The sequence below is a fragment of the Castor canadensis genome, chromosome 11, assembly GCF_047511655.1.
Source record: "Castor canadensis chromosome 11, mCasCan1.hap1v2, whole genome shotgun sequence".
NCBI classification, from domain to species: Eukaryota; Metazoa; Chordata; class Mammalia; order Rodentia; family Castoridae; genus Castor; species Castor canadensis.
Genome location: NC_133396.1, coordinates 3,142,425 through 3,169,337, shown reverse-complemented (window position 1 = coordinate 3,169,337; position 26,913 = coordinate 3,142,425). Strand labels below are relative to the sequence as shown.

The 26,913-nt window shown below is 50.7% G+C and overlaps 1 protein-coding gene across 4 annotated transcripts in view; it reads right to left on the bottom strand.

The window, feature by feature from the left end:
• Window positions 1-26,913, bottom strand: part of Rbfox3 (RNA binding fox-1 homolog 3) — a 418,266-nt gene that overhangs the window by 304,252 nt on the left and 87,101 nt on the right. For 2 of the 4 annotated variants that reach the window (XM_074044974.1, XM_074044972.1), the window contains exon 2: window positions 14,379-14,520. The exons of 1 other annotated variant lie outside the window; for it this stretch is intronic. The gene's annotated coding sequence lies outside the window, so the exon portion shown is untranslated. Of the gene's footprint in view, window positions 1-14,378; window positions 14,521-17,044; window positions 17,062-26,913 lie in introns of those variants that run through there. One more of the 4 variants, XM_074044973.1, reaches the window with a different exon arrangement.

Here is a 26,913-nt window from a genome sequence, read left to right as displayed (position 1 = left end):
GAGCACATCCCCCATTTGCATCCAGTGTCTGCATGGTGTCCCCCTCTCTGAGCAGAGGTGTGAGCACCCATCCCACACCTCCCAGGAGCAACCCCGCCTGACGTTGCAGCCCAGAAGCCTGCTCTAAATGCATTTCTGGAGGGCCAGCCTCCTTTGGCTCCTGTGTTTCCTGCCCAAGGAGCCTACCCAATGGGGCAGGCATTCCCGTGACTATCCTCCATCCTCTGGTCCTGGACATGAGACATGGCCAGTCCCTTACACCCTTCCCTGGACCAGTGTTTGGTTGACAATCACGCAGCTTTCTGGGACCTTGGCGATCTGGACCAGCCCTGGGGAGCTAGGGAGAAGGCATGGAAAGGAAATGAGATGCCCCTCACAGGCAGTGGCAGAGAATGGGAGGGCCATGTCGCTCACACTCAGACCTGGGGGAGAAAGGAGCAGACCCCCTCCTTCATCACCCAGCTTCCCACAGAGCCTCACACCTCCTAAAGGAGCACAGATGTACCACTCTATCAAACTGGAGGATGGTCATTGCAGCTCTCGATCATTGTGAAATCTGAGGGCCTCGATGTTTCCAGAAAGTGAGCTTGAAAGATCATTCTATTACATAATGAGAAGCAATGATTTTCCTGAGTGTCCCCCCTTCCCCAAAAGAAAGCAATTTTGCTAATTTTTCTCCTGGGCACCAGGCACAGTTGCCAGCCTCGGTTGCTATGGGGCTCAGTGACTGGTTGGAGTGGTAAACTCAGAGCATGAGAGCAGAGGTTTCCATGGGGAACCACACGGCTCCCCTCACCTGGGGTGATGGACACCAAGTGGGAAGGCGGGCCACTGGGACCTAGACCTGGCTGGTGACATCGCAGTAGGCATGAGCCATCCGATGCTATAATAACAGAGTATCCCGATGGTGACCTCGCTGACTGTAAACATGGTACGGAGCTGTCTACAAGCACACATGTCACATGTCAGGCACAGGAATGGCTCATGTCTGTCAAGATGCACAGCCAGCCCCACTGTGGGCGCGTTACTAAGACAGGCTGATGTGTCACTTATTTCCCCAGAGTAGAATGTCCTTCTCAGAGATTTTAGGTGAAAAGTAAAAAATCAGGAGGTGGCAGGCAGGGATGGGGGGGAAAGGGGGGCACCCACCATTTTGTCAGCCAGTTTCTTTCTAATTTGTCTCTTCTCTAAGAAGAGCTCTGCTCCACATGCCATAGGACACAGGGCCATATTATGTCCATGCTGCATGTCCCAGCCGTCCACCTGCCCCTACCCCCTGCTCTGCCTACCCAACAAGAAAGGCTCCAAAGGCCACCACACAGCTTGGCCCCTGGTACTTCCAACTCAGTAGGCTGTTGGCCCACCTGCCACCAGGCACTCCTGCCCCTAGCCCGTCCTGGCAGGCAGCAGTTTCCGGTGGAAAGGGTGAGACCTGTTCCTCACCAGCCTCAACTGTCCCCGTGTTCCACTTTAACTGGGCTCACTGTTGTCATTGCTCAGAATTCAGTGTGCTTCTCTCTACTGAGGGCTTTTGAGTTCTCAGGGTAAAGACCTTGAGCAAGGTCTCTGGAAAGCTGCCCTTCCCCCTTCCCTTCCTCTCCCTCCTCCGGCTTCCCCTCCCCTCCTGCTCTCAGTCTTGGGGTTCTCTGCAGCTCCCAGCACAGCTTGTCTGCCCACCCAGGTGATTTGCCTAGGCATGGGGACCGAGAGGTCGATCCCTTTCTAACACCAGGGTGGAGTGACGTGCCACCTCCTGGGCTCTCACTTCCCACTTCACAGCTTACAGCCCTTGTTGTTTTGTTTGCTGTCCTGAGAGTCCAGAGAGACCCCACTTAAGTATAAGACACTGCAGCGTAAGGAAGCATTTGCCCTTCCCATGCTGCCCTGAGCCTCACAGTCTAAACAAGACCAAGAGATGGTGTATTTCTAAAACTAAGCCTTGCAATAATGATAGAAACCAAGGACTCCCAGATATATAGGTAGATACACAGACAGACAGATGATGGATGAGTAGATGGAACATATATACATGGATGGATGGATGGATGGATAGGTGATAAAGATTGAGAGGTGGATAATAGATACATGGATGCATGCTTAGGTAAATATATAATAATGGATGAATAAATGGATATTTATATACATGCACACATACACAAAAGAATCATGGATGGATGGATGGATGGAAGGATAGATGGATGGACAGATAATACTAGATAGACCCAGGGATAGATCAGTGGTACTTAAATACAAGCATAGATGGATGACAGATACATATGTAGACATAGAAAGGTCTATATAATGACAGATAATATATTCATGCATGGGTGGATGGATGGATGGATGTCTGCATAGAAATAGGCAGGTAGAGGGAGAGATAGATAGATAGAGCTATATACCCCCCCATACGTCCCCCTACAACTTCTCCTTTATGGGTTACTTGGAGATGGTGGTTCAAGAATTACAGCTGTGTGTACTGAGACCCACAGGCTCGCAGACAGCTGCGTTCAGTCCATCTTTGCGCCATCCCGATGCTTACTTCCATTCCTAGCAGGCACCAGCCCACGCTTTGCTCTGTAAGTGTTGGGGAGTGGGGAGATCTGTGCTGTCATTTCATCCCAATCATGGGACTCCCAGCCTGAGACATCACCCACTCTGCTGGACACAGAGGTGAGGACTATTATCCGCTATGGGTTTGGGGTAAGGCTGTGTGTACCGGACAGCTCATCTCTGGGCTCCCAGGCTCCCACTGTGAAAAGCTTTGCCATCATAAACAAAGTCTCAGAACTTCATAGGGACAGAGTGTCTAAATTCATCCTGTCCAGAGACGCTTCAACACAGCAACTAATGTGAGAGTCCCTTCCCCTATGGCCCTACCAAGTGCTTCCCAAACAGGGAGACCCATTCCCACCCCGTCCTGGGCAGTGGGAAGAGGCAGCCAACCCCATAGCTAAGCAAGCGTGCGTCTGTCTAATGCATATGCTTTAGTGTAAGTATTTCAGGGAGATACTGCCGTTATGTTACAATCAGCAAAAGCATATTGTGGATTCAGGGTAAGCTGTGTGTGAATTTTTAAGATAACAAATAAGACTCCAGAGACAGGTCATGCTTTCTATGGCCTCCTTCTGGCAACAGAAGCCCAGTTCCTGCACCCAGGGCTACAGGTCTAATATTCCCTCTGTTTGGGGGCCTTGAGAGGGAAAATGTACACCTCCAGTTCAGCACTGTGTGCCTCTCCATCATCCATTTAACCTCCCTTCACCTGAGTACAGCCTGCCGCGTATGGCGTAAGTTCTAGCTCTGTGATGCATGAACACATTGAAACATGAACTAAAATAACCAGACCTCCTTTACACCGGGGATAGGAGTAAAAGGCAACAGAATTAACTTCTTCATGGACTGATGAAAGGTTTCTGCTTGCATCAGCAAAACCCCTTAGCATCCCTGTCTGCAAGATGGAGGGAGCCATGGTCCATGGCGCCTCTTGTGCTGTGGGTGGGGAAGGAAGAACCATCTCAGGGGAGCAGTGTCTCATCTTGCAGAAACGGCCTGCACATCTCTCAGCTTGGGGTAAGTGGGGAACATTACCGCACTGGTCAGAGTGCAATGCCTGAAGTATCCACCATAAAATGAGAACAACACATTTTGTAGAGTGTCCCAGGCTAGATAAAGTACTAAATAATTCAAGGGCCAGGTGTAGTGGGTCACACCTATAACCCCAGCTATTGGGGAGGTGGAGATGGGAGGAGGATGAGAGTCAAGACCAGTCCCAGCAAAAAGCTCTCAAGACCCTATTTCAGGGGGGAGAAATGACCCAAACATTGTATGCATATATGAATAAAAGAAAAAAAAAGACCCTATTTCAAAAACTAGTCAGGTGTGGTGGTACTCACCTGAAAACCTGTATGCAGGAGGCAAGAAGTAGGAGAATCAAGGTCTAAGACCAGCTCAGGCAAAACCACAAGACCCTATCTGAAAGAAAAGCTGAAAGCAAAAGCACTTGTGGCTCATGCCTGTAATCCTAGCTACTCAGGAGGCAGAGATCAGGAGGATTGCAGTTAGAAGCCAATCCTGGGAAAATAGTTTAAAAGACCCTATCTTGAAAATACCCATTGCCAAAAAAAAAAAGCTGATGGGTAGCTCAAGTGGTAAGAGCACTTTCCTAGCAAGTGTGAGGCCCTGAGTTCAATCCCTGGTACCACAATCAATCAATTAATCGAATAAATAAACAAACACTAACTAATTCAAAAATCATTGTGACCCAGTCTTGGGAACTTTTTCAGCAATGGAATGATGAATAAGAATGATTCTGGCTCACAAGCAAGAGGACAGTATTCCCACATCATCTCTGCTTGTCCTGTTTTGGTGCCAAGGATGAAGCTGGCTACCTGGCACCAGGGAACAGGTAGCTACACCCTTAGCTGCAGGTGGCACAGTAGAAATAAGGAAGGCGCACAGATCTAGAGCTGCGGAAGATCCTGGCGTTTAAGGGACAGTTGTCGTCTGAAAGTTCTTTGCATGACCTGAAAGTTCTCTTGGAGGCCAGCCTGGGGCAGAGGCACATGAAGGACTGGGGTGTGGCTCGAGTGGTAGAGCACATGCCTGGCAAATGTGAGACCCTGAGGTCAATACTCAGTATGGCAAAAGAAGAACAAACCCATTATACCCAAGTTGTTCTTCAGAAAGCCTTTAACGGGAGCGAACTATGTGCAGAGCTGCGGGAGACACACAGAAGAGACAGAAACCAGTGGCCTTGGGAAACCAAGACAGAAAGGAGGGATGGGAATCAGGACCAGTGTCAGGCCACAAGGAAGGGCAGCCCAGCACCCATGGAATCACCTTCCAGCAGCCACTGGCAAGCGATTAGAGGACAGAAAGCTGGGGGTGGAGGGCTGGCCTCATCAATCTGACATCCATCCCAGAAAGCAGTGTCCCCACATCTAGGAGGACTCACCAGACAAGCCACCATGGCCAGGCTGAGGGACAGGATTCCCTTTCTTTAAAAAAAATTTTTTTTAATAATTTAAGACTCATAAGAAGTTGCAAAAGTAATACAGAGAATTCCCAAGTGCCCTTCTGTTGGAGACTGAACTGTGTTTAAAAAAAAAAAAATTCTTAAGCTGAAATCCTAACCCTCAATACTTTGGAGACAGAGTCCTTAAAGAGACAGGAAGGTGAAGACATTAGTGGGTCTTGAGCTATCTAGTGTGACTGGAATCCTTATGAGAGAGGAGGTAAGGACACAGGCACTCAAGAAGGGAGCCCATAGGAAGACACACAAAGGCGGCCATCTATAAGGCAGTAGATTTATAAGAAGCTAGCCCTGTGACAGCCTTGATCTTGAATATCTCTGGGGAGAAAGTGAATTTCTGTTGTCTCAGTCCCCACTGTGCGGTGCTGCTAGACTCGACCCTTCCACAAGTCTTATGTCCCCACACCGGTCCTCAGCTAGGCCACTGCCCCAGGTACCCCATTAATGACAGAGCTCATGCAAACACCATCACCTCGTGGTCTGACCAGCGTGTTCTCTATGTGAGTGCATCTCAAACTGTCTGCAGTGAGGGAGACATTGCTTTATTCTTAAATCATTGAGGACTCAAAAGCTGTTTCTTATAAGAGACTTAAAACCACTCTTTCAAACTGCTGTCAAAAGTTCTATGGTTTCCACTTGGTTTGAGTGTGTCTCCCCATGGTTCATGTGTTGGGAGCTGGGTCCCCAGTGTGGTGTTGAGAGATGGTGGGTCCTTCAAGAGGTGGGGCCCAGTGGGTGGTCCTTAGGCCACTGGGGACTGACCTCAGAAAAGATTAAGAAAGTTCTCATGGAAGCCTGAATTACATCTTGGGAGCATGAGTCAGAGTTCTTCCCCGCTTCTGGCTTGCTGTCTGACCATGTGCTCGCGCCCTGTCACACATGCTCCCACCATTGTGACACCAAACCTGAGCTCATACCAGCGCTGTGTCCTCCAACCTCCAGAGCTAAATAAACCTCTTTTGTTAATTAAGTTACCAGGCCTTGAATATTTAGAGAAAGAGAAAATGGTCTAATACACTTGTTCTCAAGTTGTACGTACAGTCATGGGCCAGGCAGACCCTGGTTGCTACACTTCACTTTGAATTGCTTTGATTTTGATCATCTTGGGCACGTGTTCCAAGCGTCTGTGAGTTAAGAATTGGAATTGCCTCATTCAAACCATTGACCTGATCTGTGGCTTAGTTTCTTCATGGAACCCAGCTCAGTTGTGAGGCCTGATGGGAATGAGGACAGTCATAAACCTTGAGGTGACAGCCATCTTGGGGGAGATGACCTGCACATGTGCACCACTGGGAGGCAGCCTGATGAAAGCGTGATGAATTCCCAAGCTTTCAGCACCATTTGAGAGGCTCTGGGCGCAGACGTCCAGAGCAGGACGGCAGGACGCTGTGCTGTGAGCATGCTGCTTCATCTTGAACTTGAGTTTCTTTAATTGCTTCCAGGCCCTGCCATAATGTCAGCATCCCACTGGCAGCTGCAGGTGCCTCTTCCTGTGCTTCCCAAGATTCCGGTCATTACTCAGTAAACCTCCTGACGCAAGGTCACCCAAGGCACTGTCTGTCCAAGCTCCCTCCTCCACCCCAATGGAAGGGGAGAGATTTCCCTGTCTCCTCCATTTTCTTCTCTTCTCCCTAACACACACACGAGGACACACCTACACGTACACAACCAAAACTCGGCTTGCACTGACCCCCACTTCTGAGCTACCTCTTCTTCCTTAGGCCTTTGCTGCACTGCTTTTCTGTTCTTTCCCCAAACACAGATGTCTGGGAACACACCCAGCCTGAAACACAGCACATCCTTCCAGAGCAGATTAAAGGGTTTTCTCCCAATCCTTGCTGGTCTATTCAACCTTCAAGTGGAGCTCACTGGCAGCCCTATCTGATAAACAGATGTGCCAATGTAGAACAGATCAAAGATTCCACGGAAACAGGTCCATGAGCCTCGCCTGGGCTCCTGCCTCATGGTGAGACCAGTGAACCCCATGTCTGCCCCTTGGATAACATTGACTCAGGATCCTATGGACCTTGATGATAGATCTCTCTGTCTGAACCTAAAATCAATTCACAGAGAGCCTGCTCATGGTTCTCTGTCTAGGATGTCTCTTTAAAGTCACAGCTCCTTCCAGCACCTGCTGTGTGGCGAGCCTGTTTGGATCGTTTATGTCAGCCTAATCCTGGTGCACTGAGATTGTCCCTCCTTCCTCTCAATGGACAGTGACAATGATTTGCTGGCTATCCTGAAGACATGGCCCTTATCACTAGGCAGTGTGTCATCTCAAGGGAAGGTGGCCACAGAGACATAGAGAAGACTGGAACAGCCTCACCAGACACCAAGGGACCCACCTCTGACCTCCACCCTTAAACCTGAGCATGGCTGTTTCTGCTCCATGCCCCCTGTGCTATTTGTTCTTTTCCTAGTCCTCATGGGCCTCCCCAGTTTTACCCTGCAATCCCCCTGACCTTTGACTCCTTCCTCCCACCTGTTTACCTCCTTCCCCTGCAAAGCCCACCATATTCCCAACCCCCAGCACGCTCCTCCCCCAGGTCTCCTCTTCCCTTGCCTTCTCAGGCCTGGTCCTGACTTCTCCTAACTTGCTCCTTGCCAGGCCTTCTTTGAGATCCTCACTGGCCTCCCCAACATGGCCCTCTCCCCACAGGCCAAGCATGACCCTGATTTCTCTCTCCTTGTGACCACAGTGCACGCTCAGAACTTGCAGCACGAACTGTTTATTTTTAGGTTTAGATTTGGGGTCTGGCTGTTCCATTCCTCCTTTGCTCTCAAGACTGTTTTCAACCGTAGGATGGTGGGGAGTGGGTGCGGGAATGCCAGAAGGGATCTCAGCCAGTCAGTGCCAGGCGCTACCTCCTCGCGGTCTGTGGAGGATGTCCTGACCTTGAGTCATGGGGTTCTCAAGAGGTCACTAGTAGGGGTTGGGGGTGTGGCTCAGTGTTATGGCAGAATGCTTGCCTAGCATGTGGAAGGTGCTGGGTTCCATCCCCAGCACCACACAAAAAAACAAAAAAGTCATTGTTGTGGCTTCAATGCGTCCCCCAAATTCCTGTGTGGGAAACCAAAGTCACATATTAATGGTGTCTGGAGGTAGGGCTTTTATAGCTAATTAGGGGTAGATGGGTCATGACGACAGAGCCCCATGCTGGCATCAATGGCTTTGTAAGATGAGGAGGAGAGACCCGAGCTAGCAGCTTGCTCTGCCTCAGCATGCTGTAACAATCAAGGCCCCACCAGACGCCCACACCACGCTCTCAAACTCTCCAGCCTCCAGAACCATAAGAAGTAAGTTTCCTTTCCCTATAAGTTCCCAGCCTCAGGTGATCAGTTACAGTAACAGGGAAGGGACTCAGCCTTCCCTCTTAAGCCCAGGTCATCCCGGCCTTCCTTTAGCTGACTGGCAGTGGTTCCTCCTCACCTTCTTATCATGGTCTTAAAACAGGCCAAACAGTGTCCTTCTCTTGAGCACCTGTGTCTGGGTGACATCAGTGCTGGGGGGTGGGCAACACCTTCAGATGAGCCTTGGACCTAGGTCCAGGTCATAATGCCAGAGTCTCCTTTCCCTCTGTAGCCACAACTATGACCTCCACCCCAAAGATATGTTCAGATCCTAACCCCCAGTACCTGTGACTATGACCTTATTTGGAAGCAGGGTCTTTGCAAGTGTAATCAAATTAAGATAAGGATGTGCTGGAGTAGGGACCCTAATGTAATGACTGACATCCTTACAAGAGGAGGGAAATTAGGATACACAAACACAGAAGTAGGTCACGTAAAGTCACAGAGACACTCAGAGGGGACACAATCAGAGACGGTACAGATGTGTCTACGAACCAAGGAACATGGAAGATGGTGGCAACCAACAGGAGGTGGGAGGGGCCCGGGACTGTTTCTCCCCACTGGCTCCTGGGTTTGGGATGTCTGGCCCCCAAGACTGTGGGGGTAAATACCTATTGTTTTAGAATGGTTCTCTGCTATAGCAGTCAAAGACAGTGATTTAAATTTTGATCCCCACCTACCAGGCTCACCATCACTACAGACATGCTGGCTGCTGCCCTGCCTCCCGGCCAGCGCAGAAACCACACCTAGAGACTCCTCTCATCCTTAATTGTTCTAAACGCTTTAACATGCTGGTGACTAGTGGACTGTAATTGGACAGCTTCTCTGGATCGGTGGCCTTGGGAAACTCACTGCTGTACCCTCCGTGACCCGCTGAGATGGCCTTTGACTTGATCACACAGCTCAAAAGTCTCCAGGAAAAAACATTGGCCCATTTTTATGTTTTCAAAAAATGTCACCCAGTGTCAATGAGCAGTTTTATTCTTCAACCAATAAATATAGGACAACAAAAAAGATAAAGGAGGAGTTGAACATAGATGGAACAAAATACGAGAAATGCCACTAAGGCCCTGTGGCGTCTCTCTGGAAACAAGCTGGAGGCCCCCAGAGCAAACCCAGTCAATCAGGGAGAACTCAAGAAAGCTGGGAGAGTCCAGTCTGAGGCCTCTGGAGAGGAAAGGAGAGGACATCTCAGACACTTTCTTCTGGTCTCCTCTGAGACCCCACAGCACTGTGTGTGAGTGCACCTTCCCACGACTACAGCAAAAGGACTGAAGGTGAACGACCAAGCAAAGAGGAAGGTGACAGAATTAGGGGCCTTGGAAGAGAAGGTGTAGGAAAGCTAAGGTACATGAAATTCCTCAATGGGGCAGGGGAGAGACAGAGATGGAGAGGAGGAGGAGGAGGAGGAGGAGAGGGAGGAGAAGGAGGAGAGGGAGGAGAAACAGAGGAGAAGGAGGAGAGTCAAATGGAGAGGAGCAGGAGGTAAGGAAGGAAGGGGATAGTGGAGTGTTTGTGGAGGAGGAGGCAGGAGGGGAGAAAGAGAAAGAAGCAGCAGAGGGGTTCTGGTCCCCATTTCCCCGTGTGCACAGCACACTCCCAGAATTTGCTCCAGTGGGAAATGCTCCCTAGGAGGTATGAAAGAGGTTGAGCCCAGTACCACCCCACCACACACACACACACACCACCGAGTGTCCTTTTTCAGGTACATTTATTAACAGAAGAACCACAAGTATTTTTAGAAGGAGCCTTGTTTCCAGAGGTTTGTTCAATGGAGCTAAAGTCTTCAAATGAAACTCAGATACCAGAAGACAATGCCATGCCCTGCTCTGAGAAGGCGGAGGCCCTAGGAACTTGGGTTAGATGTGCATTGCCTCTTCTACCCAGCAGCCACCTGCACGTGCTCCCAGAATTCCCAGCAGGAATGTCTACTGCAAGTGTCAGAGAAACGTCCCTTGGCTTCCAGTAGTGTTGCTAAGTAAAGCCATGTCCTCCCATTCTCCGTGCTGGATGCCACCACACTGATGCCCAGAAAGTGCTGAGTGCACCTACTGGAGATGGGGGCAACCTGTGCACAGCTTGGCTCCGGGTGCCAAGCTCCCTGTGATGGATTCTGATTTAACAGCATTTAAAAACAAGCAGACTAGAGACAAGCATGATGGATGAGTGCAGGAAGCGCGCTCACTCAGAGATGATTTATGGGAAGTGGCATGTCACCACTCATGGGTGCGGCCCTGAGGGTGGGGGCCAGAGAGATGGGTGGGTTCCAGTGTGGAGCACTTGAAAGGTACAGGCGGCACTACTGAGACTCACACGTGGCCCTGAGGCCCCAGGCTTAATCACCTGCTGTCCCATACAGTGGGCAGCTACATCAGGTGGAAGACTTGGTTTACTTCAACTTCCAAACACAGGTACTCCCACCCCAAAAACATCATCTGGAAAAGGGACAGCCAGCTGTGCCCTCTGGCTCCACTGAGTGACCCCAACAATGCACAGCAGTGTTTGGGAGAATTCTGACCATCCTGTGAGACAGGTAACGGGGAGAGGAAAGAGGAAGAGGAGGGCTGGGGACCAAAGAACAAGTAATACCTTTCCTGGAAATACTGGAGGGGGTCCCCGTCCATCTGACGGTCCATGTGACCCAAGCCTCAGCCACTGCCCATAGTAGAAAAGCCTAATTTAGCAGAATAACTTCCATCTGATTTTAAATAAGGACTAGAAATTTCTAAACAATGAGATCCAAAATGAGTCCATGTTCAGAGACAAGCTCTAAAATGGCATCTAATTTGTGTGACCTTTCTAACATGGAAGAAGAAATACATGTCCCCGCCCTGGAAGCAAGGATGCTTCTGCACGACAGAAGTCATCATGTCAAAGGTCATTCCTGAACCAACAGCCTGGCCCCACTAGGGCTCCTACAGGCTCTTCTGGCCCAGGTCTCTCCTTCTCCCACCTGGAAGCCATTCTCAGAAGACCCTTCCACTGCCTCCGGCTGCATGGGATCCAAGCCAGGAGCTCCAGCACACCCCAGAGGTGGGTTTGACCTGAGAAGAACCCTGGGAGGGAGGATGTGTGGATGTCAGGAGCTCCGTGGTGCCTGACCACTGACCCTTGTGCCTGGTTGGTACACATATGTCTGTATCGTGCTGGCTCTGAGAGCCTTCTCCACGAGCCTGCTCTCCCCTCAGTCCTACCCACTGGAAGGGCAATACTCAAACACATACCCTAACTTCACACTTCAGAGCCACCTTCCAGATCCACAAGAGGCTGAGGGTGAATGCACCAGGTGAAGCCGCTCTGGGAGAAGGGTGTGTGTGCAGCAACCCCACCTATGAGCCCCCAACTTCCCAGACCCACCATGGGTATAGGTGGCCTTGTGCTTTCAGCATTGGTGACTTTGTTGGTGGTGGGGGGACACTGTTCTCAGACTCATAGAAAGGTGAGGCTAAGCTCTGAAGCCTCCTTGATGAGGCTTGAGGTAGAGGTGGCTCTGCTGCTCCCTGAACCTGTCTACAGGAAATCATAGCTCTGCTGCTCTCCTGCAGGGTGCAGCCTCATCAGCTGTTTGGAGCCAGGAGCCCCAGGCTCCAGGGACAGAGCACAGTCCCAGGTGCTTGCCTATCTTGACCAAGGTCAGCCCCAAACCAGGCCTCTGCCAAGGCCGTGATCTCAGCACAGTGGGCACAACATGGACCTGTCCTGGGACTGCTTCACGACAGCACTGTGTTGGCCCAGGTCAATGCTAAGGAGTTGTTTAAGGGCTCCTTTCAAACAGGGTGGATCTCAACCCTGCTCACAGCCATCAGACAGAGCAGCAGCCTCCCCTGCAGTCCCCAGCTTTAGTCCTGACCTCCTGCCCAAATTGCTACCCTCCCACACCCACAGAAGGCAGCATCCATCTTCTTCTGACTGAGTCAGTTTACTCAATGCATTGTGCAGAACTCTTCAGTGGATCCACAGCTCTCAAGACAAAGTCCAGAATCCTTAACCCAAGTCTAAACGCCCCTGAATCTTGACCTCCTTTCCCTCCTCCCATTCCCAGCTCAGCCACTCGGGCCCAGACAACAGCCTCCAACATATTCACACATCACCGCCTTGGGGGCTTTTGCACTTGGCATTCCACTTGACATTGCACTTGGCTGGACTTCTCCCACCTCAGACCTCCTCTGGGTTCTCCCTCACTTCCCTCACTCTCTGCTCACAAAGACAGCGCCCAGAGCTGCCCTGTGCAAAATGCAGCCTCCCCCACTCTCCATCATCACCTCTGCCTACATCATCTCTCCTCATAGCCTTTCACCATTGACATCACTTTAAATATGCACCTGCCTGTTCTCCACATCCCCACTATGATATGAACACTGCAGGGGGCCAGGACTTGGAGGTTTTCTCCACTACCCATCCAGAGCCTCAAATGGGGCTTATCAGAAATGCTCAAATGCAGGTGCTCCTCAACTTACAATAGGATTCCATCCCAATAATAACCCCATCGTCAGTTGAAAACTTCCTAATACACTGAATACCCTAGCTCAGCCTCCCAGCACACTAGAAAGTGTGCTCTTTCCCCTGTGACTGCATGTTTGATGGGGAACACGCCATTGCCCAGTGTTGGCATACTCATATCAACAGCCCAGGAAAAGATCCAAATTCAAAATTGTACCAAATGCGTATCACTTTCACGCCATTGCCAAGTGGAACTATCCTAGGTCAAGGACCATTTGTATTGCTGAGATCAGTCTGTAGATCAAAGAGTCTGTTGCAGGAAGATGCAGGGAAGGGAGCCCACTACCACTGCAAGAAGAAATGAGCAGTGTGAACTTGTAGAGCCACTCATGCTGTGCTCCAGTTCCAATCCACAGACTGCCAAGGTTGCCTTCTAACAGGTACCGGAGAGGCCAGCCCTCGTCTTGGTCCCTCTGCCCTGGGCTCTCCTTGGCGTTTGCATGCTCAGCCCAGAAAGAGCCAAGTCACAGGAGCCCCACTGTAGCATATCCACAAGCCAGTCTTCCTTACCTTGGATAACACCAAACTACCACCTTTGTGCTGGTCAATATGAATGACAGAGCTGTGCTGGACTTCAAGGTGGCATAAGAAAGAATGTCCCTGGTTTTGACCCTGGCTCCTAGGAGTGTCTCGTTCTTCATAAGGAGCCCCTTTGATCAACCTGAGTTCATGCTGACCAAGTGACACAGGTGAGCCTTTAGGTGGTTTTGAGGGGGGCCTGGCATATACCTGATTACAGGGTTGGAAATTTCACTCCCTACATCTGAACCTTCAAAGCTGGGGCATTTCCTGGCTGGTGACTCCCTAGGAAGAGGGCATGGAAACTGTGAACAGAGTCTTGGCAGACCTGGACTTCACGTATCCTTTATCATAGAGCCATAAGCGTAGTGCTTTCTTGAGTTCCAAGAGTTAGCCTTACAAATCGTCAAACTTGAAGGGGTGTAGGAACCCTTGGGGTAGGAACCCTTGGATAGAACTGCAAGTGGCCTGGAGACTCGTGGCTGGTGTGGGAGGTGACAGCAGTCTTGTGGACTCTGCCCTCAACTCTCAGAGTCTGATGCTGACCCCCATGACTGGTATCATGAACTGCAGTCCACCCACTCGGGAGAGACAAGCCAACATTCTGTCCCCTCTGTCCCTTCTCATCTGGAGCCAGGTGACGGCTGAGCTGTTTGCTGGTCTGCTAGTCAACAGTACAGTATAACATGGAACCTGCATGGAGAAAGCTCAGACTCCAATTTCAGAGCACAGACAGCAGCCATCCATCCCAAAGTTCCCTGACGCGTTCCTGGGGACTTACTGATTTCCCTGACCTAACCCACCTAACCATTCAGAGAAGTCACAAAGACGCCATGACTGCAAACTAGAGCCCTGCAGAATGCTCCACCCCACAACTTCTCTGTGAGGTGAGATCAATGCATAAAATGTTTTTCCATCACAAATGCAAACCAAACATTTGCAAAGATGCACAGTAGCAGCGAGCAGGTGGCCTTACCTGGCAGTGGAAGATGAGTTTGTCTCCTGCTGCAAGGAGGCCCCAGGGAGGGTCTTCCTGGACTTCCTGGCGTGGAGTGAAGCTGGAAACGGTCGCCGGTATCACAGGAAGAGCATTAGGTTCTCAGGGACAGATTTTCTATCTGAAGGAAAGAAAATACGTCACAAACCAATGCCTTTGAGGCAGCCATCCTCCTCTTGATCGAAAACAAACATTGGTATTAACAAACCAGAGAAGGGACACAGTGGCCAAGAGTTTGCCACCAGGGATCAGGGATCCTCCCACAAAACAGCACTTTGGTTTTTTGCACCCCAGGGGAATAAAATGAATCTCAAGAAAAACGAATTGTTAGGACCAAATTGTCAAACAGCCACACAAAAGTCCCTTCTGCTGTCTGCCTATGTGCACTGTGTGCCCTCTTGGCACTCTGGTAGCCCACTTCCTTTGGTTCCCTAGCCTCAGTGATACTTGGACCCCTTTGAGCTGACCCCTTTCTTCTCCCAGTTCCCCTCCCAGCCTCCTCCAGCTGAGATTCCAGTGCATCACTACCACCCTTCCCAAGGCTACCTTCTCCCTCTCTTTTTGAGAATCAGATGACATCGTGGCCTTGATCACAACTCTCCAATGGAAGCCTGCTTCAACTGGAAGAAACACCTACAGTGACTTTGGTTGATTTTGGTGAATGTGACTTTTGGGAGCCTGAGCTTTGCAGGATTGGAGGGCAGGTAAGATGCAGGGTCTTGCATGAGGACCATATGTTCACAGCTAGTGTCATGGCAAATGGTCCTCTGCTGACAGGACCCTTGCACTCTGGCCCCTTTCTCCTATCATGCTTCCTCACCCCCTGCAGAGTCCTGGCCTCCTGGCGGCCCCTCCCACATAAGCATGCTCTCCCCCGTGCCTTTGCACCTGCTGGCACATGGAATCTTCTTCCCTACATAATTGCAAGGCTCATTTCCTCCCCCTCTCCCTAGGGACTGTACACTACAGCACTTTTCCAAAGAGGCCATCCAGGGACAGAGCAACCTATAAAAATCACCACCATTCATTGGGATTCCCTACCTCTTTCCCAGTGAATCTCTGCCCCCACGACTTATCACACCCAATATGACACATGTGTTACTTCCTGTTGTTTTACCTCCACCGCAATGCAAGCACTATGAAGGTGGCCTTCGGAGCTGTTGGATTCAATACTGAATCCACATTTCCTAGAACATGCCTGGTGCCAAGGGTGGAGCTCACTCCACAGGTCACCAGGGAAAGAAAGAAAGAAGAAAGAAAGTAAAGAAAAGAAAAGAAAGAAAGGAAGGAAGGAAGGAAGGAAGGAAGGAAGGAAGGAAGGAAGGAAGGAAGGAAGGAAGGAAGGAAGGAAGGAAGGAAGGAAGAATTAACTCCCATTTTCATGTTCCCCCACTAGTACTTCTGGGTTTATTTATGGCAGTGTCCCACTGTCTAGAGTTGTACAGAAAACAAGAGATTGCTTCTGTTGGTAGAGGCTGGCAGGTGCTAGGCATGAGAACATGGAGAGATGTTTACTTGCTCAATCGATTCCAAGCCAGTGTCTGTGCAGGACCAGGATGCAGACGGTTTGAGAGATCCACTCTGCTCAGCCCAGAGACTAGCTCTGGGGTAGTTAGAAGATGTGGCAGGCCAGGGAGTGGCTGATCTGTGCCCCTACCCCCAGCCCCCACCAACAGAAAGGCTCTTGCTCAGTTATCCCCAGAAATCTCACAAGAATCTTTAGACAAAAATACTCTTAAACTATACTGCACTAATCCATCCATCACCTGCGGTGCACACACAGTACCATACTAAACTATACATACTATAGAAAAAAAAACCAGTTTCTTTCTTTCCCTAAAATCCAGCTAGTAGGAGCTACCTCAGAGAGCCCTGTCAGTCCCAAAGAAAGGCCCCAGAAATGTCTGTGACCATCTGAGCCATGCACAGCACCTGCTTCTGGGCATAGGAAAGACAGAAACACCCTGGACTCCGCAGGCCACTCTTCCACCAGCCTGCTGAGACCGAAATATCATGTGCTACTTCAGGGTCTAAATACAGAGATGCAGATGGAGAGGCCTGGAGGAGGGGCTCTGATGGAGGAGGAAGGGGCCAGATTGAGTGGAAAGAGGCCCAGGAAGGGGACCTAGGATGACAGGACAGAGACGGAGAGTAGACAGGCTTTTTTCAGACCCTGATGCTGGATTCTCTGCAGCCAGCACAAAATGCAAAGTCTGATTCACTGGCTCCTTTGGAGCCAGAGGTCAGGCGGCTGAGCCTCCCCTGAGCATGTGGTCCACACCCTTGAGCCCCAGGTTCCAGATGGCCCAAAGACTAAGGAAATGTAGCTATATCCAAAACCACTCTAGTCTCTCCTGGTGCCCCGGCAGGTTCAGGGAGCTCACAGGATACCCTGGAATTGACTCCCAAGTTCCTGATTTTGCTGTCAACATCACCTCCTCCACAGACAAATCTCCCAGAGCCTAGATGGAGGGGCGTGGTCCCTGGAGACTCCCACCCTGCTCTGCTCTCTCCCACAAACTCCAATGCAGGAGGGACTACAGAGGCTGCTGGCCCTCGCCATCCCTGGGTTGTCTGTTCTCTGGCTCTGAGACACACATACTGGCCTCCCAGGCAGGCAGGAGAGTAGCCTGAGTGACACTTACAGGAATGCACGGGGACTCCATGGGGAAGTGGGAAGGGTACCCATCCCTGGGGATCTGGAGTTGCATCCTGGGCAGGGAGGAGTGCAGACACAGGGATGCTGCCGTGCCAGGCATCCTGTCCAGAGTTCCTGAAACCTAAGCCAGTGAAGGAGACAGAGAAGAGGGTGCAAAGAGAAAAGGGAGGCTCCACCCCCCATCACTCTCCCCAGTACACTTATCTGTACCTACGATTCCTGAAATTTCAACCACCTTCACAGTCCCCAGCCCAGTGTGTACCCAGAAGGCAGGACTTGGGCACACCACACGTCTCCACGTAGTGCCTCTGAAGACATTTTAACAGGGGTGCACAGCAGCTAGGCAGCTAGGTGGCTGGTTTAAAGGATGGAGACGCCTACGACCTGGCTCCCCAGACCCCGGGCCAGGGAACCTGCACAGATGCCTGAAGTGTCTGAGCCTGGCCTCTACAGGGCAAGTGAAGTCCTGGGGTCCCAAGGGCAGCCATCATGCCCCAAGCCCACACCCCCGCCTCACACCCAGCCTGGTTTTGTTTTCCTCGACCCAAGCCGAGTGGAAGATAATTTAATGGCCTGTCTCCGATTGTAAAGGCACATTTTTCCTCACTGCAGTAGGAAACACCATCCATCACCTGCAGCGTACAACACAGGCCTGTGGCCGGCGCTGCCCCCGCCCCACGCCCCCCTTCACTCCCAGCCCCACAGTTTCTGCACCTTGGGGCTCAGGCCCTGGCCCCTGGCGGCGCCCCCTACTCATTTCCAGGATGCCAGGGGAGTGCAGCAGGTAGGGCTGGGAGAGGAGCAGGGCAGGCACAGGGCAGCAGGATGCAGGAGAAAAGAGGCAGATGCCAAGGACACCCAGGCCACAGCCTGCTATTTCCCCACTTGCCACTGGTGGGGGTAACAGGTGGGCCTGTGGGAGGCTGGAGCTGTGTTTTTCTCATTCCCTGAACCACATTTCTCTAACCCCACTGTGTGCAGAGTGCAGTGCCATTCTAGGGCCCCTCCATCCCAGTCTTGCCAAACAGGTGCACACAGGGCTCCCTCTCTCCCTGCTGCAGGAAAGCCTGGTAGGGAACTTTGAGCCCTCATCCTGTCCCCTACACGCGCACACACACACACACACACACACACACACAATCTCTTACTCCAAGGTCCCAGGGTCAGTGAGGTACAAAGGGCCACTGTTGGCCACAACTTTGAACTCTTCCTGGAGTCCCTATCTGCTTTAGAGGCTTAAGTTTCATGGGACAAGAGTAGGTGGACCCCAGAAATGCCGAAAATGTGAGACACTGTCCTCTCAAGGCAGGGTCTGGGCAGGAAGGCTCCATCTCAGAAATGACTTTAAACATCACCCTCTCTGCACCTCCTCTCTGCACCTCGTCCCTAGCCACAGTGAGTTCTGGCCACTCCAGTCCATGATGGCTGTGCCTGCTAGTTCCCGGCTCTGTTCCCAAGGCAGCAGGAGGCTGGGGGCCACCTTCACAGATCTGACCCCAAAAAACCTCCTCACAGATTCTTGTCATTGGAGAGAGAAAATAGAAAAAAAAATATCTGGACATCTAAAAAGTGTCTTCTACAAAAAATAAGCCAACACACAAAGGAGAGAGATGAGAAAAGAAGGAGTAGGAGGACAGAGAGAGAGAGAGAAGGAAGGAAGGAAGAAAACAGAAGGGGGAAGCAGAGGGAAGGAAGGACAGAGAGAAGACATGAGAGAGGAACAAAGGAGGAGAGAAGGAAAGAAAGGAAGGAAGGAAGGAAGGAAGGAGAGAGGGAAGGAAGGAGAGAGAGAAGGAAGGAAGGAAGAAGAGAGGGAAGGAAGGAGAGAGAGAAGGAAGGAAGGAAGGAGAGAGGGAAGGAAGGAGAGAGGGAAGGAAGGAGAAAGAGAAGGAAGGAAGGAGAGAGGGAAGGAAGGAGAGAGGAAGGAGAGGAAGGAGAGGAAGGAGAGGAAGGAAGGAAGGAAGGAAGGAGAGAGGGAAGGAAGGAGAAAGAGAAGGAAGGAAGGAGAGAGGGAAGGAAGGAGAGAGGGAAGGAAGGAGAGAGGAAGGAGAGGAAGGAGAGGAAGGAAGGAAGGAAGGAGAGAAACTCTGCTAGGACAAGGCACATTCCTCCAGCCTGGATACAAGGATGCTTGGGAGAGGTGTGGTGAAGTGTGCGTGTTCTTAGAGCAGACACCACAGGTAGACAGCTGGGCAGGGGCCACTGGCTGGCAGAGCAGGAGCAGAGATCACAGGATCCTGGGGTATGGCAGAAGGGCAAGTGAAGGCAGAAATGAAGCATCTGCTCTGCTGGCCCAGGTGGCCTGGGACTGGAGCATTGCCTTCAGCCAGAAGTGTGGACATGTGGTTGCCAAGGGCTCCAGAGTGATGGGCGAGCGTCCGCTAAAGAAAGAATGTGCCAAGGTAAGGATGGGTCAAGATGAGAACCTGGCCAAACTGTTGTCATCTATCATTGTTATCATTGTCAACAACACATCACCAAAATAGGACAAACTTTCCTTGCATGAGGACAGACCCACGTGAGGTTTTGTGCCAACACATAGTAGGTGCTCAGCAAGTTTTTATAAAATGAAGGATGGAGAGGCGAGGGAAACCCATCAGGGTGGGCAGTACAAGTGGAGCAATATTTCTAGTGGAAATTCCTAGCTGACCTGGAAACAGACAGTGGCGGTGGTGGGTGAGTGGGTGGCCGAGGGGCACTGCTGCCATGTATATTTCCATCTGGTCTCTGACTCCAGAAGCAGGGTGAGGAAAACGACCTTCACATTCTACACAGCAAAACAAAAAACCCCAGATCCCCAGCTACTCCTGCAGACAGAGGCCCAACAGCCAAGCGCACATCTAGCAATCTCCCCAAACCCCAAAGGGGAAGCTACATTTGGACTTCAGGATCCAAAGACAGACTGGGGATGTCACTAGTTTTTATAAATTGAGAATTATCTGTGGAAGTTGCTTTATTTAAAGGATCCAAGATGAGGCACGACAGAGAAGCTCAAAGGGCCTGAGAGTAAAAGGAAGGCCCTCACTTATCCTCCTCCCAGCTCCCAGCACAGTGGCACACAGAGATTGGAAAGGGCACCCCCTGTGGGCAGGTGTGGCTCTGCAAGTGTAGGACTTCAAGACATGACTTGGCCATCCAACAACTGGCTCACGTGCATTGAAACAGGACACTACCCAGCAATCTATGACAGCCTAGGTGACATTCCTTGGAGAAGTGGGGACAATGGAGTAGGAGGAGCTTGGAGCAGGGCCCACAGGCCTGGGGCTGTTCTCTCAGCCCACCCCTTCTGGGCTGAGACTTCGACAAGCTCAATGTGCCCGACTCTTTCCCCATCAGCTCATATGAGGCATCTATTTATGTGCCAGATGCAGCCCCAGAACTGGAATAGCATTTTCTCCTAACACCCAAGTCCTCAGACACCCTTGAGGGCCACAGGTGCCAGCCCTCTTTGTACAGGTCGTACGCACCTGTGCAGGAACACTCGGGGGAGTGGCCGAAGGGTTCAGGGGCCACAGAGAATGCAGCTTCCCACTGCTCAATGTAGAGGTGTCGTCATCAAGTTTGGGGGGTTTTCATTCTATTGTGCCGGTTTGTTTGCATTGTTAATAAGATAGGAATATCAGGAGAAGCACGCCCTCTAGAAGGGCTCAGGTAGTGAGTCTGAAAAATCCTGGGGACTCAACTGGAGGTTCCTAGAGTGGCCTTCTCCCCACCCACACTTTTCCTGGTCATTTCACTGCAGGGAGAAATTTTAGCCTGCCAGTTCCGCATGGCAGAAAGTTAAAAAATAATATCACAGGAATGGCAGGGATCTGAAATTCATTTTTTAAAACCATCAAAATATCCAAATGCAAGGATTGGCTGATGGCAGCAGCTCCTGGATTCCTTAGGACACGGAGTCATGTTGCCTTCCCCACACCACTGCTCAGCAAGGCTCAGTTTACTTTTCTTTTTTTCTTAACTCACTGGCTGCTCCGTCCTGTGTGCTGGCGTCCCTTCTCCCTCATCTTCTCTCATCAATCCCTCTGTGACATCTTTCAGCAGTGCTGGCTTTGCTATCAGCTTCCTCTTCCCCCAAAACATAGGCTAAGAACCTACACAGAGCTGAGAACGGGTCTCAAACCAGGAAAGTGAACGTGTTACGTTTTTCACCAAGAGGAAAACAAGACGTAAATATGCTGCCTTCCTCTGGTGAAGAACATAGGGAATATACAATATTCCGACTAAAAGAACCTCTCCCATTTTTAAACCACTCCTGCAAAACCAGCTTCACCCTGACTCCCCTCATGCCTTATGAAGCTTGTCTCCAGCAAAAATAATTTGGGTTTTATTATTCTGGCATCTGGTGGGAGTCTGTGACAATGTTACTGTAGCTTTGCTTCTTTTTTTAATACCAGCCTGTTTTAATGATACAGTGTACCTTTTGCTATTGTTGAAATGTTACATTATCCAAGGCGTCGGACAGGAAGGGGAGGGGCCTTGGGTAATTTATGTGTCCTCTGCACGGTGTTTGAAGTTCCCAAAGTGGAGGGGTGTAATTTGGGAAGTGATTCTCCTCAAGGTCAGAGATACAGTTTCTGGAGGAAAGGCTGGTGGCTGTTTGGCCCAAGCTCACACCGAAGGCCCAGAACTCCCTGCCACGAGGCTGGGACAAGTGGTAAGGGGACTCTGAACCCCAAACCAGAAATGCCCCCAGCTATGGATAGCTCACTAGGCTTCTTGGGGTTCAAGCAGCTTTTGATGGAATAGGGCTGCCAAGGGACATAGCCAAAGCATTTTGGGGCTTTCTTGTCACCAAACCAGCCCAGGTTTTTGACTCTGTAGTCAATGACTGAGACCCGGGCATGGTGGACAGGGTCTGCCTCAGGCACAGTAACAGAATTCGGGTCATCTAGTTCCCACTTGCTGACTCTTTCAAAAGGAATCACTGCTGTGCTGAACATCTGTGAGTCTCTTCAATGCTAGACAAATGCTGGGGACAAAAACAGGAATACCACAGGGACCTATCCCCAAGGGGCTTGCAGTGGAGAGATGACAGGCAAGCAACTACCCCAGTAGAGGTGGGTCAAGGGCTCCGGTAAAATGGCATACTCCAAAAGGTGGGTAGACCCTTGTCCTGCTCGGTGCCACATCCCAGGCATCGAGCACAGTGCCTGGCACACAGAAGGTGCCAAATGAACGCATTTGAGTGAGTGAATGAAGAAAAGTAGTCCTGATGAGGCACCACGGTCCTAATGGGAGACGGTTCTGGCTTCCCGGAGCAGGTAACAGAGCCTGGAGCAAATCAGAGAGAGGAGGGAGAGGCAGGCAGAGAGGAGAGAAGAGGACGGAGACAGCAGATACCCAGCCATGAAGAGGGCCATGGGGGAGATGTCTTCCAGGAAATGCAAATCACAGAGCAGGAGGTTTGGGACTGGATGCACCAGAAGATGACAGTGGCCCTGTAAGTCAGGAACCAGATCATGAAGCACCTTGAAACCATACCAAGGACTTTAAAACGCCATTTGGAGAATTTTAAGCAGGAAACGATACAGATTTGCATCTTAGGATGCGTGCTCTGGTGCTGGTATGGACCGGGTAGACGGGATAAAAACAAGGCAGGAATCTCAATTGGCCACCACAGGTGACCAGGTAAGAAATGAAGACTTGAGGGAGGGCAGGTGGAGACAGTGACTGTGGTCACAGGACTTGGGGATCAGTGCCATGTGGGAGATGAGTGTATAAAGGAACATATAAAACCTCCCAGGCTTTCAGTTTGTCTAGAGATGTAGGTGAAGGTGCCCGTTTCTGATAAGGTGGAGAGGAAGAAGGAAGGACCGGGGAGTCGTGACATCAGGGAAGGTTACAGTGGGGTGGGCTGTGTTTGGGTTGATAATGTAATTTATTGTAACATGTGGACCATTATGTTATCTTTACACCTTTTCCATGTTAGACATGGCATGAGTTCAAGACCACTGGGCTGCATAGAGAGACACTTCCTCAAAAAAAGAAAGAGAGAGAGAGAAGAGGAGGAGGCGTATGAGGAGGAGGAGGAGGTAAGATGATGTTTCAAGACTTGTGGCTGTGACCATGCGGGCACATGGAGTTGGAAGACCACTGGGAGCAGGGAGGTGGCTGTTAAGTGGTTGGGTGCTAAGATCTAAGGCTTAGGAGAGAGTTGTAGCTGCCTTGGGGACTGTAGTAGCCAGCCTCCAAGATGGCTCCATGACCTCCTTGTGTCCTCTCTCTGACATCACAGCAGGCTTGTCTACATGGATAGTGAATACAATGGGGTGAGATTCACCCACTCCAAGATTAGGTCATAAAAGACAACACAACATCCATCTTCCTTTCACTTCGGAAGAAGCCAGCCATCATGTTCATAAGGACACTCCAACAGCCATATGGAGAGGCCACATGTGCAGGAATGGAGGCTGTAGTCTTCTGGTGTGGACTATCCTAGAAGCAGATCCTCAGTTCCCAGCCAGCTTCCCAGATGCCTGCAGAACAAGCTGACCTACAGGCTGAAACCTCACATGAGACCTTGAGCCAAAAGTACCACCAAGCCACTCCCAGGTTCCTGAACCCCAGAAACTGTGAGCTAATCAGTGATTGCTGTCAGAAGCCATTATGTTTTGGGGTAATCTATCAGACAGTGATAGATAACTAATACAGAGATTACAGAAAATATAAATGCTAGCTGAAGTCGGGGTATGGGCAAGAACACCAAGCAAGAAGACCAGAAGAGAGTACATTACAGAGGTGACAAGAAGCTAGTGGGTGGAAGAGAAAGGCTTGCAAAGAGGAAGAGGAAGGTGCCCCCAAGCAGGGAAGACAAAGCTAAGAAACACCACAAAATCCAAGGATGAGGGAGTCTTCAGAGGAGGGCATCAGATGATTCAAAGGGTTCTGGCAAGACCCAGACACCAGGGACAAGGCTCTCCCCACCCAGCCCAGCCCAGCAGAGATCTTCTCACTGGACACCTCCTTGTTTGGCTGTTGGCTCCTTCTCATGTCTCAGACCTCAAGTGGCCTTTGATGAGAAGCCTCCCCTGACCACTCAAGCTAAAAGTCACCACCACCCCCCATTCCCTGTAATTATATTTCTATTATTACATATGATATATAATATATATTTCCATAATTATTTGAAACCAAACATGTTTTGTTTACCACTTATAAACCTAAGGCCTGGTGTATCCTAGGTTCTCAATATTTGTTGAAGGGATGGATAGGTGGATTGGTAGGTGGATTGGTGGGTGGATAGATGGACAGATGGTGGGTGGATGGATGGAGGGGATGGGTTAGTGGATAGATGGATGGATGGATGGATGGATGGGTAAGTGGATGGGTGGGTGGATGGGTGGATGCATGAGTAGGTGGATGGGTAGATGGGTGAGAGGTGAATTTATGGTGAATGGATGGATGGATGGGTAAGTGGATGGATGGGTAGAAATATCAAAACATGAGTTTCACCTAGCAGCCCAGGTTAACTAGTAGACAAACCATTTCCCTCTCTGACCATCACCACTACACACACACACACACACACAAACATACAAACACACACACACAAACACACAAACACACGCATACTTGGGCAGTGGAGCTCCTTGGCTATGGAGGGAAACAGTTGAGATGGCAGAGGAGGAGGGGAAGAAAAGAAAATCCTGAAGATGGCCTGAAAGTCTCTTCCACAAGGCTAACAACAGGCAAGAGTGTACAGGAAACCCAGGCAGCACCATATTTTCTTCAGTATTCAAAATCACGGACAGCCCATGCCACACTATGCTAAGCACCTGATCCCCCAGCAGTTCAGAGTCTGTCAGGGAACCAGGCAGCCAGACAGGGGCAATAGGATAGCAGTCTAAGGTGTAAGGCCTGGAGGCTGACTGTGCCCTGCACCCTGCCTCCCAACCCGGATGGCCCTAGGCACAGGCACACTTATGAGCACGGTCACTCCTACCACAGAGCTGGGAGAGTCCCACCTTTTGTTCCTGACGTGCAAAGCACTTGGGTCACGGCTGGGCATAGGTTCCCATGGCTGTGAACTAAACAGAAATTACAATGCATTATGCTCACTGCACAGAGTGCGGTGGACACAGGAAGGAGGGCAGTGGGCTTGAGGAGACCTGATGAAGAAGCAGGCAAGATGCGAGGGAGCTGGGGCAGACAACCTCCGTGTGTCAAGATAAGGAGCCTGAGCCACAGGCCGGGAGAGTTCCAGAGAAGCTGGGGCACAGGTGGAGGGAGATGCCAGGGATTTCAGGGAAGGGTATGTGGTCCTAGTCAAGGTTGGGCACCAGGAAATGGGGAAGTGAGCACAAGGGGTCGAGCCACAGGGGGACATGGGAGGAGTGGAACTGGGAGATGCAAGATGGTGGGAGAGGAGCTCAGGGAAGGAGGTGTAGGGTTGGGTTCCCCAGGGTGGGACAGATAGCTGCCACATGGCAGGGAGGAATCTTGTTCCCACCACTTACCTCTGGCTGCTGCCTAGGATATACAGTAATAGGATTTTGATATTGAACAGCCTTGTTTCTGGAGACAGCACAATTAGAAGGGAGCATCACCTTTGTAGGGCTCTGAATTTTTGGAAAGTGGTTAGAAAAAGGGGAGAGCAGGCAAGGGAACATCCCCCCATGGGGGCAGCCCAGGTCTGGGGACCAGAGGTTTCGCCTGTGACTGGTGGCAGGAGGGGCCCCCAAGAAGTTCAAAGTGGGGCCATTTTGCTTCTGGGTCAGTGGCCTGGACATAGGCTTATTCATTCTTTCCTTCCTCTTAGAGGAACAGGAAGGATGACCCCCCGCCACCCCTCTTTGTTTGAACTGGCCCTGGGACCTCCATCTCTGCCCACAGCCTACTGCCTCTCCTGAAGGAATTTCTTAAATGCTCCTCCTAGGGCCACACTGCCCTCTCAGGGCACAGCACCATCTTCCACTGAGAGAGCTCAAGACAGAGCAGCCTTTTAAAAATTATTGCTAGTGACTGTAACATTTACCTCGCACAAACATTCAGAGAGAATTCCCAGGTGGTCCCGCTCTGGGAGAACTCTAGCCACAGGGAGAAAGTTTCCCAGGTCGGAGTGTGGACACTGGGTCTTCACAGTCCCCCAACTCCCTTGAGAAGAGGGACAAACAACACAGACTGCAGCTAGGGGGAACTGAGGCAGAAGCAGGGCACAGAATTTCTGGGCAGCAAACATCATTACACCCCTCCTAGGAAAGGGTGTTACCTTACCCTCTTCTTGTTACCCTGGTATCCCCTCCTGGGTTCACAGATTGTCAGGTGAATGTTGACTGCCCGCCTCTCTCTCATGGGTCTGGAAGCTTGAGGATAGTGCCCACATGTGGCACCGGGTGACTTTGGGCTTATCTGTGTGGAGGCAGGGAATAGGACGATGACCTTCCACAGCCCTCTCCTGCCTTGGGACTCCTCTTCTGGCAGGTTCAGAGCAGCTGGCCTCTCATGAGCTGACACTGGTTGGGGTCGGAATAAGAGTCCTGCTAAGGTGGAAGCTGGAGTCCTGGTCCACCAGCCTTCCTGGCATCACCCCACTAGGGGCTTCAGCAGCTCCCTCCCACCTCTGACTCAAAGAACTTTCTGGGGAGATGGGAAAGTTCTAAATCTTGATTTAGGTGGTGGCTACAGTTGTGTGTGCACACCTGTCAAATGTGCACACCTGTCAAAACTCATTGCATATACCCAGTCCTGTACATTGATATATGTAAACTACTCTCAATTTTTTAATTAAATTTGCATCCTAGACTGGAAATAGATATAAAGTCTAAACTACTCTCAAGACCCTTACATTACCAAAGGACTACAGAGTATTTCCATGGGGATGTCAGCACCAGGAGCCCAATCAATATGTCTGGA